The sequence below is a fragment of the Polypterus senegalus genome, chromosome 6 (assembly GCF_016835505.1).
Source record: "Polypterus senegalus isolate Bchr_013 chromosome 6, ASM1683550v1, whole genome shotgun sequence".
NCBI classification, from domain to species: Eukaryota; Metazoa; Chordata; class Cladistia; order Polypteriformes; family Polypteridae; genus Polypterus; species Polypterus senegalus.
In genome coordinates this window covers 111470446-111486172 of record NC_053159.1, presented here as the reverse complement: position 1 = coordinate 111486172, position 15727 = coordinate 111470446, and the positions used below count along the sequence as shown (strand labels likewise).

General features: G+C 39.0%; 1 protein-coding gene across 5 annotated transcripts in view; it reads left to right on the top strand.

The window, feature by feature from the left end:
• The window catches only part of camkk1a (calcium/calmodulin-dependent protein kinase kinase 1, alpha a), a 184453-nt gene that overhangs the window by 125881 nt on the left and 42845 nt on the right, over positions 1–15727 (top strand). The window lies entirely within an intron of this gene.

Genomic DNA, 15727 nt, shown 5'->3' with positions numbered 1-15727 from the left:
GTGTGTTCTGGCTAAAATATTTAAATTATAATAAATAAATAGATTTTTTGCTCCAGTTAAAAGATTTCTTTTGTCCCAGTGTTGAGTGTTTCAGGAGCTCACTGTCTTATGATAAACTGTTGTGTGTTAAATCCTCTGTTAAGAGCAAATGTTGCTCAGGAATACCTGTTTTCTGAAGTGTGCCATCCAATGAAAAGCTCAGATCACAAGCGTGTCAGATTTGCAATATGTGCACTTTATTTAATAAACTCCAGATATGGATCAGTGGGCAGCAAACCTCCTGCCACTAACATTGGCTTACTTAATATTAAGTTCATCAACAGCAAAGTATCTGTATCTGTCTGGATTCATTACAGACTATGATCTCTGTATGTTATGCCTATCTGAAATATGGCAAAAATTAAAGAGTCTCAAAATGAGGCAACTCTGTCTGAGTGTGTTTACTTTTCAATAGCTTAGGTGAGAACAACTGTCTTTAGCAGTTGTACATCAAAAGAATAGCCATTTAGTGGTTTCTGTCCTTTGAGTGTTTCACCCTAAAACAGATAACAAAATTTGGTGTTTTACTACTCATTCTTATTTATTTTAAAGTGATGTGACTGATCAACAAACTTAAGTTCTCTTTCACAGACAGTCACGGTTATAGATAGTTTCATAATTGCATTGATAATGCTACATATTAGCATACACAAATTATATTATTTGTTCATTGATTTCATTAGGAATTGGTATTTCTGTATTTATTTCTGCTTGTTGTTTCTTATTCTAATTCAGAACTTTGTGTTTCATGTATAAATCTACTATTTGGTTTTTAGTGTTTGAGATTAGCTTGTATCTATTGTTATTTATGTAGTATTTTCTGTGGTTTTATTCTTTTTGTACCCTTTGAAATATTTGTGAAGTGCTTTGAGCTTGGGAAAGGTGCTATATAATTAAATGATTATTATTTATAAAGCAGCAGTTACCATTTTTGTAGTGTTGCACATAATAAACTCTCTAACCAGCTGGCATCATTTACTCCTTAGACATGATGTATTTTGACATTCAGTTGGGTAGAGGCTTGTTAAGACATTAATTTAAAGTGTTGTTCTAAATTTTGTAAGTGATGTTAAAAATATGCAGGTTTTGCATCACTAAACTGAAAACTCAAGTTAAGTTTAAAGAATATTGTATAGCCCTATTAATATATTCATTTTCAATTATTTGCAAAGTACTGTAGCCAACAAGACTGACACTTCTTGTCTCCTGATTGCACTGTTCTCCATGTTCTGTTGTTTTCCCATTAAGGGAACCATACAATCAGTACTGTTTATTTACTGTTTGCCTTTCACATTACCTAAACGTTAAGAGGCAAGAAGCTTAGTCCTGATATACAGTATACTGTAGGTTTACTTTGTGGGTAATTAAAATGATCCTGAACTTTTCCAAATATAGGATCTACATTCTTCTGTGCTTCCCTAATTCTGAAGTAATTCCATTTTAGATAACTTTCTAAAGCTTATTTGTGTGGAGATGAGATTTATCAGTTTGTACACTCATAGACAGTAGAATGTCAAATACAGCCAGAATAATGAATTTTCTTCACATTAATAAGACACCGCAAAACGTGAAATATTCTCAAAATAAATGCTAATCTAATTAAATGCTAAACCAAATGGACTTTTCTTGTGAGACAGCCCACCTGTTTCATATCCATAAACAACATTCACAAAGAGAACTAAAGTCCTCAAGTACAAATACATTTGCATTTACCCAGTCCACTTGAGGAGGAAGAAACCTTCACCTACCTAGGAAATGTTATTGACAGGCAGGCAAGAAAAAAAGAAAAGGCAAAGTGTGATAAAGTTACAGCCTTTGTCTATCTTAAGAACTTCTGGGGCCTCATCTATAAAATGTTGCTTCCATTAGATACTAAAAATTTGCTTATGCTCCTCAGATCAATTTAAAACAACGCACACGTGCATGTGGTGCTTTAAGTAACTGTCCATTACCGCCAGCCAGTATGTGACTATCTGAGTCAGCTCCACGCTCCCTGGTTGCTTCCAAGAGCCTCTTTAATCCAGAACCGTCAATAATTGTAAACCAAGATGAGCTGGCCAAATGAATACACACATACACAGAGTCAGCAAGGAGATGATGCTCAATGTTCAGTGCTTTTATTAAAAACCAAACAAAAGTGTTCCAAAGTGCAGTTCAAAAGATCATCTTCATTAAATAAATAAATAAATCCATAAAATCAAGGTGTCAAGTGGAGGTTAAAAAGAAGCAATAAATAATGCCATTAAAAGGAGGTTAAAATCCTAGGCAGGTTTCTCTGTTAAAACAGTCACAAGATTTAATGCTTCTTCCTAATACCTGGAGTCTCCTCAGCTTATCCCCATCATGACCTTGCAGCATAAAGAGACACCTGCTGACAGGTGCAGTCATCCACTAAATCAGCCAGGTATTACATCGGCGACCCCTTGGCCTGGTCCAGCCACTCAGGTCCCCAACAATGAGGATCTTACAAGTCGGGTCACCCTCAGAGAAACGTGCCACATGGCCGTAGTGCCGTAACTGATGCTCCCTCACAATGCAGGTAATGTGCCTTATTTGGGACTATGAGCAACCGCTCAATCGACACAAAGTCAAACCAGTGGTACCCAAGGATTTTCTGGAGAGACACAGTACCAAAGGTGTCCAGTCTTCGTCTCAGGTCACTGGATAGCATCCATGTCTCGCAACCATATAGCAAGACAGGAAGCACCAAGACTCTAAAGACTTGGACCTTCGTCCTAATGCTTCTTCCTAATATCTGGAGTCTCCTCAGCTTATCCCCATCATGACCTTGCAGCATAAAGAGACACCTGCTGACAGGTGCAGTCATCCACTAAATCCCTGGTCCTGGGCTCCTACTGCCAGTCTATCAGTGTCCATAGGACTCCCCTCCATACCTCAATCATTTCTCTCTCAGCTAGTCTGTTGGTGTCTGTAAGGGAGATGCTGCAGGACAGGGCTGCTCCTACTCCCCTTCACTGCTCTAAGGAATCGCCCCTTCTCCAGCCCCACATTCATGTGCAGGACTGCCACTCGCTTCCCTGGGGTATACTCCTGACCACTTGCCTCTACTGTTTATAACACAGGCTCCTCCAATCTTGCATTTTCCTTTTTCCTTAACCTCCAATCTCTTTTATCCTCTATCTGCTTTTCTGATCTGCTCCCCCTTTCTACCATTCAGGCTCCTTTTATATTGTCCAATTTGGTGCAGGTGCTATTCTCCACCTGCTGCGAGATGTGAATGAGGCACCTGACTGACCTGTTTGCATTTTCAAGTGAATGTGCAATCAGACAAGTACCCCAGTCAACCCCTGAAGCAATGCCTGCACCCCTCCGGAGCCTTGCATGCTCCAGGACCTGTTTATCTATTTAAAAATCATGCTTCACCACGGACCTCCTATCACATAATAACCATGTATGGCTTAAGGAGCCCTTTTTTGAATATTCATGATCTAATCACCATATAAACTTGTTCATGTTCCTGAGTGACGTCTTTACTCCATACCTAGGGAGAACATTAATAGAAAATGAAACTTCAGTGATTTTGAATTTGGTTGAAGTGGAGAACTGCAAAAATATTCTTTTTGCTGGTCTCTCTGCAGGAGTCACAAATAAAACAAAATAAAAAGTGGGAACAAGTGACAGCAGCTGGGTGGAGAGAGCAATAGTAATGTACCATCATGCAACAGGCACAGAAATTTGAAGTGAAGTATGCACAGAACTACAAGATATTAAGAACATTCTTAATGAACTTGAAAAAAAATTTGACAAGTAAATAATACATACAAGTATCTTTACATTCGAGGTATACAACCCAAATGTCTTTAAATTGCCATTGCATTGATGTCCTGAGGGACAGACTCTGGGTTATCCTGCACTCCTTTTGCCCCATTTCTGTTGGCAGAGGCAGTCTGTATTTCTGTACTATATGGTGCAGCACTATACAATCCATTACTATGCAGCAAACCTCTGTGGGGCTGTACAACAGCGTACCACCTGATGAGTCCAAACTTGCACTGTCTACCTTTAAAAGAATCAATGAATGGAGTATCTCCTCTCTTGTGGTGTTTGTGGGTTGGTGAGTGGTGTGAAGAGTCAGGCTCTGAGATGATAGATACCCACTATCACCTGAAAAAAAGATTATATAAGTTGTGCTGTGTGTTGTATAACATAACATGCAATGGCAGCGTTAGCTGTTTTGGAGGATATTGCCAATGATGGTCTATGCAAGGAGTTAGTTGTCAGGGTTTGTGATGAATATTTTGGCTCATGATGATGGCTGGCTTAAAAGCTGATTTACACTTCTTATAGCCACTCTCTTGGAGAGACCATCACCTAGAAATCACTTGATCCCTGTTCGGTTACAGGCTGTAACAAACATAAAGTATTTATGGACAAATAGATAGGCTACATGCTAAGTCAGCTAACATTAATTAGGTGTTATTACCAGCATTGAAGACCTCTGTATTGAGATAATATATCAATTAACTGTGGTAGAATTAATTCAAGAACATCAGAATGTTACCAATGCATCACTGAAATGTACAATGAAGTATGATTTTTGTTCACTTCATTGTTCTGCTGCCTGGAATCACTAAAATGCCACAAGTCAAGTCAAGTTGGGAAACATGCACTGGTACAGTGTGTTGCCACACCCACTACACGACAAAACAACTTGGGATCACGGTTTGCAACCCCCCAGGCAGACACGCGGTCCAGTCCCACTCTCTGGAAATGACCCTCTATCTGCCGCAGCCAGGTATTATGTCGGCGACCCCTTGGCCTGTTCCAGCCACTTAGGTCCCCAACAATGAGGATCTTACAAGTGGGATCACCCTCAGAGAGTGCCGTAACTGATGCTCCCTCACAATGCAGGTAATGTGCCTTATTTGGGACTCTATGAGCAACCGCTCAATCGACACTAAGTCAAACCAGTGGTACCCAAGGATTTTCTGGAGAGACACAGTACCAAAGGTGTCCAGTCTTCATCTCAGGTCACTGGATAGCATCCATGTCTCGCAACCATATAGCAAGACAGGAAGCACCAAGACTCTAAAGACTTGGACCTTCGTCCTTTTGCATAGAAATTGGGAAAACCACACACCCCTTTCCAGTGACCTCATGACCCCATGCTCTCCCAATCCATCTACTGACTTCATAGGAAGAGTCACCAGAGACATGAATGTCACTGCCAAGTTAAGCAACCTCTTAACAAGGTCAACACTCTCTCCGCAAACGGACACAGTGCTGATGGCTGTGCCCAAGAGGTCATTAAAGGCCTGGATCTTGGTTTTTATCCAAGACACTCGCAAGCCCAGACACTCAGACTCCTCGCTCAGTCTCTCGAGCACCCCAATCAGAACCTCCATTGACTCCGCAAAGATCACAGCATCCTCAGCAAAGTCAAGATCCATGAATCTTTCTTCACCAACAGATGCCCCACAGCCACTGGACCCCACGACCTTGCCCAACACCCAGTCCATACAAGCATTGAACAGAGTAGGAGCCAGAACACACCCCTGACAAACCCCAGAATCAACTGGGAAAAACGCAGTGGTCCTGCCTCCACTCTGCACAGCACTCACAGTACCAGTGTACAGGCCAGCCATGATAACCAGCCACCAACCGCCATAATTTCCCTGCAAGTTGGAGGACTGCTGCAGGGCTGGATGCAGTTTAGCGTCATACCCAGGACAGCTACCAGTGCCACCAAAAAGTAAAAATCTGCGTTGAACTTATGGGTGGTTGGAATTTGCGGCAACATTAAGCCAATTTTCATGCAAAGTTTCTAAACATAAGCACATTTTTAAAAGTACGGTCCATGGAACTCTAAGTAATATCACAGCATACCAGTATCAGACTGTTTAAATCCATTGTGATGTCAGTTCTTTTGTATGGTGCTGGGACTTGGAGGACAACAAAGACCGCCATCTGGAAAGTGCAGATCTTTACTAATAGTTGTTTGAAAAGAATCATTTTGAATTCACTGGCCTGAAACGATCCATAGCACTGATTTATGGCAGAGAACACCACAGCTATTAGCAGAAGTATTAAAGAAAAGTAGGCGGTAGGTGATAGGACACATACTGTACTAGCTGAGAATCAACATTATGAGGTAAGTGCTGATGTGGAATCCCCAGAAATAAAGGCCTTGCAAAGAACACCTGGCTTAATTGACCTTGAAGATGACACAAAAAAGGAGCTTCTGCTGGAGACAACTTGAAAAACTAACCCAGGACAGAAGAATCAGAGGAGCTGCTATTTGTGGTCTGTGCCCCAGGAGAACTGATAGGCATAGTTAAATAAGTAACTAAATATATATATATATTTCTATAAGACAGGCAATACGGTATATTTTGAATTCTTATTATTCACTCAGATTTTCTTAATTCTTTGTTTATGTTCTTTAATTTGTCCTTGTTTTTTCGAGCTTTATTTTTTAAATTTGCCGGAGTGTCCCCAGCTGTTTTCTAAATTTCAGATGTGCACATCCATTTATAACATATTTTTTATTTCTAAAATATGTAATAGAATATTTAAATAAATGAAGACACCAGTTTCAGTTGTGAAGTTGGATCATACTAAAATTTGTTTATGTGAATTCTTCATTTGTAATGGCAGTTTTTTTTACAAGTGAATTTCTTGGATTCACAGTAGTTACCAATTATGCATAAACATTACTGCCACATATGCTTGCGCTGAATCAGATGGGTGTTGTAAATATGTCTATAGAGCAACTCACACTTTATATAAACCATGTTTAATGTATAAGCCACCTTGGCAGAGGGAATCTTAAAAAGCAGAATTTAGAATAACTTTTTTTCTTTTATAATAACAATGTGTCAGAGATAATTTTTATTTTTCTTCAGTAACCTGTCTAGCCAGTAGCTGGATAGGTAAATTATACTCACTAGGAACAAATTGTTAGGTAAAATTTCAAACTTGTACCTCAAGTTTTTTTTTTTTATTTGAACAGTTTGTTAAAGCGTATAATGTTCTTTTTTCTTCCTGGAAACAGGCTATAGCCATTTCATTCTTTTGTCAAATACTGATACACAGCACAGTATCTTTAGATATTCTAACCACATATCCATGAGCAATAAAACTGCAAGACCTTCTCCTGTCTATGAATTTCTGTGACCATTTTTCATTTTTTCTGGGTATGATATTTGCAGATGTTTGACTTGTATTCTTAGTTGCTTACTGGGTTTCAGGCATGGCAGGAAAGATATAAAGTTTAATCTAGCCATTACATCACACTGCCCACATTTAATTTTTTTTTTTTTTTTAAACGTAGATTTTTTGGTTCTGAATCCTTTGACAATTCTATGTTGCAGATGACTTCCCTTTCATCATTTGCATACACACAAGGAAGAAAGATACAGTATGCTGTATCAGTTCATTCTGTTAATGCACTAATGCTGAATGTCCAAGGCCTTATGTAGAAATGATTGGAGTTAAACTCACACTTCTCTTTTGTAACTGATGCACAATGATGGTCAACATACTGGTTTCTGCTTTACTGTTTACTTGATGGAAAACTACGGCAATCTCAATCATCATTTAAACATTCTGCATATGTTAAACTTAATAACGTGGGAAATTCACTTTAAGGGCAAAAGAAGCTTTCATAATTGCCACTTGCATTTCATTATAGACTTGGCTGAGAAATAACAATACACAATTCGTGCATGATTTTGGGGTACAGTGGTATGACTAATTGGCAGTCATTTGAATAAGGGAGTTGTAATGAAAGAGAGATCAATTGTTTTTTTTTTTATACAGCATCATTCATAGCACAGATAAATGCATAAAGGCTTCGCCTTCATATTGTGATAAAAATTGCAATGGCTACAATTGTTTGTCTAGCCATGCATTAATTTTGTAACAGACTAATCTAGTCTATAGTTTCAAAGTGGGAACCGATCTCGGCTGCTCTGAGCATAAGGCATGAACTGTCTGGGTGGCACCACCCTCACACACTGGGATGTTAGTGTCGGTTCAAGTAAACAACATGTGCCTCCAAAGTTATTAAACTTTCTAATAAAAACAATCAATTTAAATTTCTCTTTTAATTAAACTTCTTAGTAAAGTTTTTAAACAGTTGTAGGGTTGTTGTTTTTCTTACATAATGGTAAAGAAGAAAAAAAAAAAGAAATTAGGTCCATTTTAAGCTTTATGTTTTTCTTAATTTTGCACACAACATCTTTTGGAAAATAAAAAAAAAATTATCTTAGTTATAATTTGCTAGATGTTCTCACTGTTTGCAAAAAAATATCAATTCTAACAAAACATTTTAGAACACAGTAAAACTAGTGTAATTGATGGTAGGCAGGGACTAGTGTCCCTGCTGGAATGGACTCCTTTCCTGTACCTGGCCGGGAGTTTCAGGTGCCCAATATACATTAAAAGAGACAGGAGGTCCCCTACCTACATAAAGATCTGGACATAGGATGACATATGAAGAATGGGTATGCTGGCATCCTGGCAGGAATTGATGGAGGAAAATTACCTGGCTTGGGGCTCAACTTAAAGGAAGGAAAGGGGCAACTGAATTATTACATATTCCCCAGAACTGCTAGAAGGCCACATCCCTGTAGCAGGAAAACCAATGAACACCCCCAGGGCATGGAGGTGTAGAAGAGAAGGAAAAGGAAAGAGTTATTGTGTCTGCATTGGAGACTGTTGTGAAGACTTTGTGTTAATAAATCACTTGTATGAACCTGGGACGTGTGTTTTTGTGGTTGTGGCTAAGGTTTGGGAAGCTCCAGCACCCCATACTGTCCACACTAGTTAAACATCTTTCAAGGTCTTAAAAACAGCTACACATACAGTCTCGCTAACATGTGCAATGAAGGTCATTTTACTATCCACTAATCTGAGAAAACACCATTAGCTATATTTCCTGCATCTTCTGATTCCTCATAAGTCTATCACTTGTGCTGACGAGTTCTTTTTCTTTACAGCAGTTTTCTGCTTTGTAGAATAACCAGGCATGTGCTTTGATGTAGCTAGCAGGTTTATTTTTGTTGACCTGTATGTGACAGCTCTACAGATAGTACATTTGGCTTCAAATTTGTCTGTACAGATCAAAAGCATGTTAATTTGTTTTTAACTAATTTATTTTAAACATTTTTGCTTGGAAATCTTTTGTGTTTATGATGTATTCCATTTGTAATGTGTTTGTGTCCCTTTTGCTAGGAGCCAACTAAGTCAGAATGCAATGTACAGTATGGTCTTATTTAACACAACTAGCAGTAGGATTTCTGAGAATTTTAGGAATTGTATCAGTCCTGCCCAAGCAAAACACTAGTAAATGACAAAATAACTAGGAAAAAGAATACTTCTGGTCATCCTAATTTAGTTGGTGTTTTAAAATTTCCACACTAGTCAGACATTTTTGTGGTTTACCTTATAAGGGTTTGAAGCACAGAGCAGATCCTCTCTAGTGCTACAACACATAATCCTTTAATGATTCTGCATAATCACACAGACAGACAGTTAGTTAGTAGGACTGCAAAAGCAGAAAATGAATCACAAGCAAAATTAAATCATCAAGAGTTTGCTGACACTAAATTTATGTTGTCTGTTGGGCTTTTAAATGTAAAGTAATGTTCACTGGTATAACAACAAAAATGTGATTAATGTGAAAGGACATACAAGAGACGTTTGAAGTTTACATGTGCAAATGGGATGCTGACTTGAGGTACGAGTAAATAACTGCAGTTAAGGTCAGTTTGGTCACTCAAAGTGTACCTTGACTACCTTGACTTTCGTTGGAACGTGGGTGAGATTTTCCAGTTTTTCTGCATTTCGGAGATTTGTTGAGTGACTATGTCATTCATTAACTTTAACTGCAGTTCAACAACTGGATGAAAAAAGCTTTTGCTATCGAATGTATATTGTGTTTATTGCAACAAACTTTTTCTTAGAGGACTTTTTCATCTGTGGGATGTGGGAAGAAGGCCATGTTTTAAATGTATAATAATGGGAAATATGTTGTATCATCATGGGTATGAATTAATAAGATTGTGTACATGTGTATGAGTGTGAGATGATCTATACCTTTTTGAATGTGCACAGGGCATGGTCAGTTTCAAAATATCAACTAATCTGTTAATTTACATTCTTGGTGTTTATGTCCTTTAAATGTATTTATGCATAGATTGTAGTTTAAGCTGAGAGAAGGGGAACACAATTTGGTGATTGGCTTTGGCCTGCCTTTTGAACAATCTTCCTACCCAGCAAATGTGGTGAAGTGTAGCCAGGTAGACCTGTTGAGGGGCTGACTGTTACAATTTTTTTTTATAGTTGACTCGCTTCGTTAACCACCAAGTAAGCAAGTAAGTGGGTTATAAATAGCATGGTAGTTAATAGTGGAAAAGTTAACATGATACCATTTGCATCTTCATATTTATCATAAAGCTTATCTGATGAAAACAACATTTAGGAAGAAAAAAAAATACAAATGTTAATAAATTGAGAACTACTATCCACTTTCCGAGGAAAGTAAAATGCATGTTTGTAAATTTATTTCATGGTAAAATTAGAGCAGGAACAAGCCTGCTGCTCAAATGATGTCTTAGTCAAAATCAAGTTGCTTAACAACATAGTACTACATTTCTGTTTTCTTTTAAAAAATCTTTGTAATGGAATATCATACCAAGTAAATATGTAGCTATCCTCCATGCAACCCTTTCATGAATGCATATTCTTTTTTTTAGCACCTCATGGAGTTTTGACCTTTACTTGAGAGAGTCACCCTCGGGTCATCCTAAAAAGATCTGTTTGTTACTGAAATAAATCCTGTTTGTGTACTCTTTGAAGAAGAGGGAGTACCTGTAACATGGACAAAAAGCAAAGATTAAAGTGGGAGTTTAAATGCCTACACATCTTTGATATGCCAGCTGGTTATCCTTGCTGTGTTTGTCCAGATGCAACTGCCATTTGAGGACCAGGGGTTACAGATAGAGGTCCCGCTTCTGATATCATGTTTATTGAAAAAAAATTGGTTTCATCTGTTTGCCAGGAGGAACCGAGATCTTTATTAAAGAAAGGAAGGTTGTTAGCAACCATCAGAATAATGAATATGTAAGTTAGGTATTCAAAAACTATAACCAGACAACAGGCTTCCTAGTCATCTCTTAACTATGCAGATTAGGCATTCTGAGCTCTATCCTGGCTGTATGAGGCATATTATATACATGTTTTTTTGTATTTTGGAAGTAGTACAGGTGAGTAGGCAAAGGTCTTTACTGCAGGGGAGCATGGGATAGTTGACTTAATTATCCACTTCTAAACCACAAGGCTTACACACAAAAAAAGGTCAGTTTTAAGGCTTTTTTTTTTTTTTTTTATTTAGAGTTTTGTGCTAGTGCATTTCTGTAGTTGGATGACTTGTCTAGGCTTGACAAGGACTGTTAAGTCTTTTCAAATATAAACAGTAAGTCAATGTAATGGGCTTGTGTTTTAAAGAAAATGTCATTTCTGTGTGTTGCTTAGTGTAATGGGCTATTTATCAGTGTTTTAAAGAAAAAGGCAAAATTCATGTAAAATTCTGCTACAGGTTATTGTTGATGGCTATCTACAGAACATAAATATTTTCCTGTCTTGCAAAAGAGGCACCTGCTTTGAATAATCAGACTGCTTTGATTAGTATCTCATCCACATACAATGTGGTGATACAGTACATGACTGCTTGCTTCATTTGAAAATTAACAAGTTCTGGGGACTTTGGTTTCTAGTCAGGTACTCCTTGATAGCTGACAACAACACTAACCAAAGTAAATGTGTTTACGCAGTTGTTCTGTAGAGGAAATTGGCATGCACCATTGTTTAACTACATTGTTTAACTACAAGCCGCAGCAGCAATGGCTTGTATCTGGTCTAGGTTCCCCTAGGCTTGAGGCCAGCAACATCAATTAAAATGTTAAAAGTGATATTACAGAAATTAATTTCCTTTGAACTGCACAAATATTCTAAATTGGCCCTAGTGTGTGGGTGTGTTTGTGTGTGTCCTGCGGTGGGTTGGCACCCTGCCCAGGATTGGTTCCTGCCTTGTGTCCTGTGTTGGCTGGGATTGGCTCCAGCAGACCCCCGTGACCCTGTGTTCGGATTCAGCGGGTTGGACAATGGATGGATAATGCACTGCACAAATAAAAAGAGGTAGCAGGGTTAGGGGATGGAAAGAGTTAGAGACTAAAGCGCTGCCAGATTCAAACACTTATTTATTTAAATTTTATTGAATTTATTAAAGTCAAATAACATTCCATACCGGCAAGCCAAGTTTTACAAAACTGTTCGAAACAAATCAAACCCCACCCATGAGAAAGACAGCTAGGCAAACAGAGTAAAACTTTAATAGTAGGAAAAACAAGTAAATAAATACATAAGTAAATACATAAAAATAGAGTAAAAAAGGGAAGATAATCTGCTTTCTCAATTTAAATTCTTATTCTACAATGTTATTGATTAGATCCTGCCAGGTTTTGAAAATGTTTTGTACAGATCCTCTAATTGAGAATGAGATTTTTTACAATTTCAGATAATATAGAACATCAGTTACCCACTGCCTTAAATGAGGTGAGTTAGGATTCTTCCAGTTGAGCAAGCTAAGTCTACGTGCCAATAGTGAAGTAAAGGCAATTACAGTTTAATTGTCTTTCTCCACTTTAAGCCTATCTGGAAGTACATCAAACACAGCTGTTAGTGGATTAGGAGGAATTGTGACTCCAAGGCTGTCTGAAAGGCATTTAACACTAGAATTACCAGAGCCTACGAAAAAACTCGTAGATCCGTCGCACCTTAAATCGCTTCTTAAATCCGTCCTCACCTCTCCGCCAGCGTCTTTTGTCCTGTTAATGTGCAGATTAAGAGCTGCAAGCAGCCGGCTATTCCATCCCCCACCGTTGCAGAACATGCACGAACTTCTCCCAGCTCATGCCTTGATTGATTATCTGGGAGTGAAGTGGAGTTTTAGAGTGGAAATAATAGATCATTTTTGGAACACACGCATTTCGTATGTGTTCCGTTTCTATAGTTTATGCCTACATTTTGTAACATTTATTACTAAAATATGGAAAGGTTTCAATCAAGGCATGAACTTTGAGATGTTTGTGCATGTTCTGTGACGGTGGGGGATAGAATAGCCGGCTGCTTGGTGCTCTTAATCTGCACATTAACGGGACAAAAGACTGGGAGAGGTGAGGACGGATTTAAGTAGTGATTTAAGGTGGGACAGATCTACGAGTTTTTTCGTAGGCTCTGGTAATTCTAGTGTTAAAGATTTTGGTCCAGAATTATATTAATTTGGTGCACGTCCAAAACATATGGTCCAGTGAGGCTGGAACTTGATTGCAACGTTTGCAGGTTGGATCTTGCCCTGGAAACATTTTGGACAATTTTAAATTAGACAGATGCCCTCGATATATAAATTTAAGTTGAATAATTGTATGCTTTGCGCATATGGAGCTAGAATGAATTCTGTGCATGGCTGCCTTACACTCCTTTTCTGAAATGTTGAGTAAGAGATCCTTTTTCCACTGTACTCTGGGATCTGTGAAAAGGAGGGACTTTAAAAAGTTTTTATATATTGCAGAAATATATTGCAACCATTTCTTCTGAACATTTGTTGTAATTGTGTAGTCTAAATGTAAGATAAGACAGCGTTGGCCTTAAATTCCAATTTTTTCAGGAGTTATTGCCATGAAGTCTATTGTTATGTTGCCACTTATAAGGATTAAAAGGATAGATTAGAGATAGCTTGCTCTCTTTCTCTCGCCCCCTAGTCCCCCCACCCCACCATTTTACCTCCCCACGTGAGGCTAGAACACATTTCACAACATTCCATTCCTCTGACCTACTTAGAGACACAACAGGTAAGATCTTTTTTGCCATGCCAGGACTGGATGTGATTCACGATTATACTTCAAAAATGTGTCGGTATCGGTTTTGTTAACTCTTCTTCTGCTTCCTCCATGGAAGTAAAAATGTAGAGCTTGCCTTGAATTTCCACTTTCAGTTTGGCAGGATACAAGAGACTATATCTGATCTCCGCTTTCCGTAAGTGCTGTTTAATGTTGTAAAATGTGGCAAATTTAGCAGCTGTTGAGGGTTAGAAATTAAAATATGAATGTAGTTATTTTGAAATATATCTCTTGTGTCTGTCTAACAGTATATGTAATTTAAATTGTCATTTTTCAAAATGCTTAATGAGAGTTCTAGTTTTTGAGGTATTCAATCCACGTATGAGGTAAGCTGATGCTATCTAAGTATCTGATTTGAAGTCCTTTCCGATTATCTTAGAGAATAGTTCAACTACAAATTTCACTGGGTTAGGACTTTCACAATTCTCAGGGAGAACTTTGATTCTAATATTAGTCCTTCTGCATCCATCTTCCAGTGCAGCTAGTCTGTCTTAACGTCTTCCAATTGAGCACCAAGTGTTCTAAGTTTATTATCAAACTTAGACACGTTTTACTGTATTTTTTCCTCACTTTTTTCTAACATACGTTTAAAGGTTGCCTCAAAGCAATTATTTAAACATTTTTCCTGGTCTTTAATATCCTGAGGCAGCTTCTCATTTGTCTAGTGTATGTCCTTTATTTCTTTCCTTGTATCATTTATATCCCTTTTCCTTATATCATTTATTCCTTTCTTTATATCATTCTTGAGCTTCTTTATGTCTTGAGCGGTGGCCATTGCAGCGATCATTACCTTCAGTTCAAACAGATCATTTCGGTCTTCTCTGTACTCTGCGGGTGAAGTGGCTAGCCCAGTTGGAGTCTTATGTCAGCGGCTCGCGGGGAGTAGTTGACAATGCGGAAGGTAAGGCCATTTTCAGTTTGAATGAATCTTCTGGAATCGATGAGTTTTGGCCCAACTTGCTTGCACATTTGCTCCCACTTTCTCTCTCAGCTGGAGACGATGCAGCAGCATCAAGTCCAGGGAAATCTGTGCTTTCACCTATCTGTTCCAGGTCAGTGCCTTGAAGCAGGCCGTGCCTTGAGCTTGGACTTGATGCCTGTCTAGGCTAGGATGAAGCTTTAGCTGTCTTTTCTGTTTCTTTCCGAGCCCTTTTTCTGCTGCTCATGTTTATATATATATATATATATATATATATATATATATATATATATATATATATATATATATATATATATTGTGAATGCTGGCCCCGGCACAGACAGACGGACAACATTTTTGGACCCAACACACTTATTTACACGAATATTATATACAAATGGCTCACGTGCACCCCAGTGCCTTCGCACCGATTTCCCCAATGTCCAGGCCCACAGTCTCTTGTGCCTTCCTGGCCGCCTCCTGTCCTATCTCAAGCTCGCCAACACTGCCTCCCGACATCCACCGCTGACTGGAGGGAGGCGCTATGGGGAGCGGATGGGCTCCAGCTGCTTCCGGCACTTAACGGTGGCCACACCCTGTGTGGCGGAAGTGCCGCTGCGCACCCGAAACCGTCCGTGTCTCCCGGTCGTCTTCCCCCCGGCACTTCCTGGTGTGGCGGAAGTGCCGGGCTCCCGGAATAATTAGGCACTGGGGCGCCACCTGCTGGTGACCACGGGTCCCTACAGGGCTGGGCTTCCAAGCCCTGTATCCGAGGCCCCCTGCATAACCAGGACGGACGCCCCCACTCGGTCTGGAGGAGGCACTCGCCCTCCTCTGGTCCTCCAAA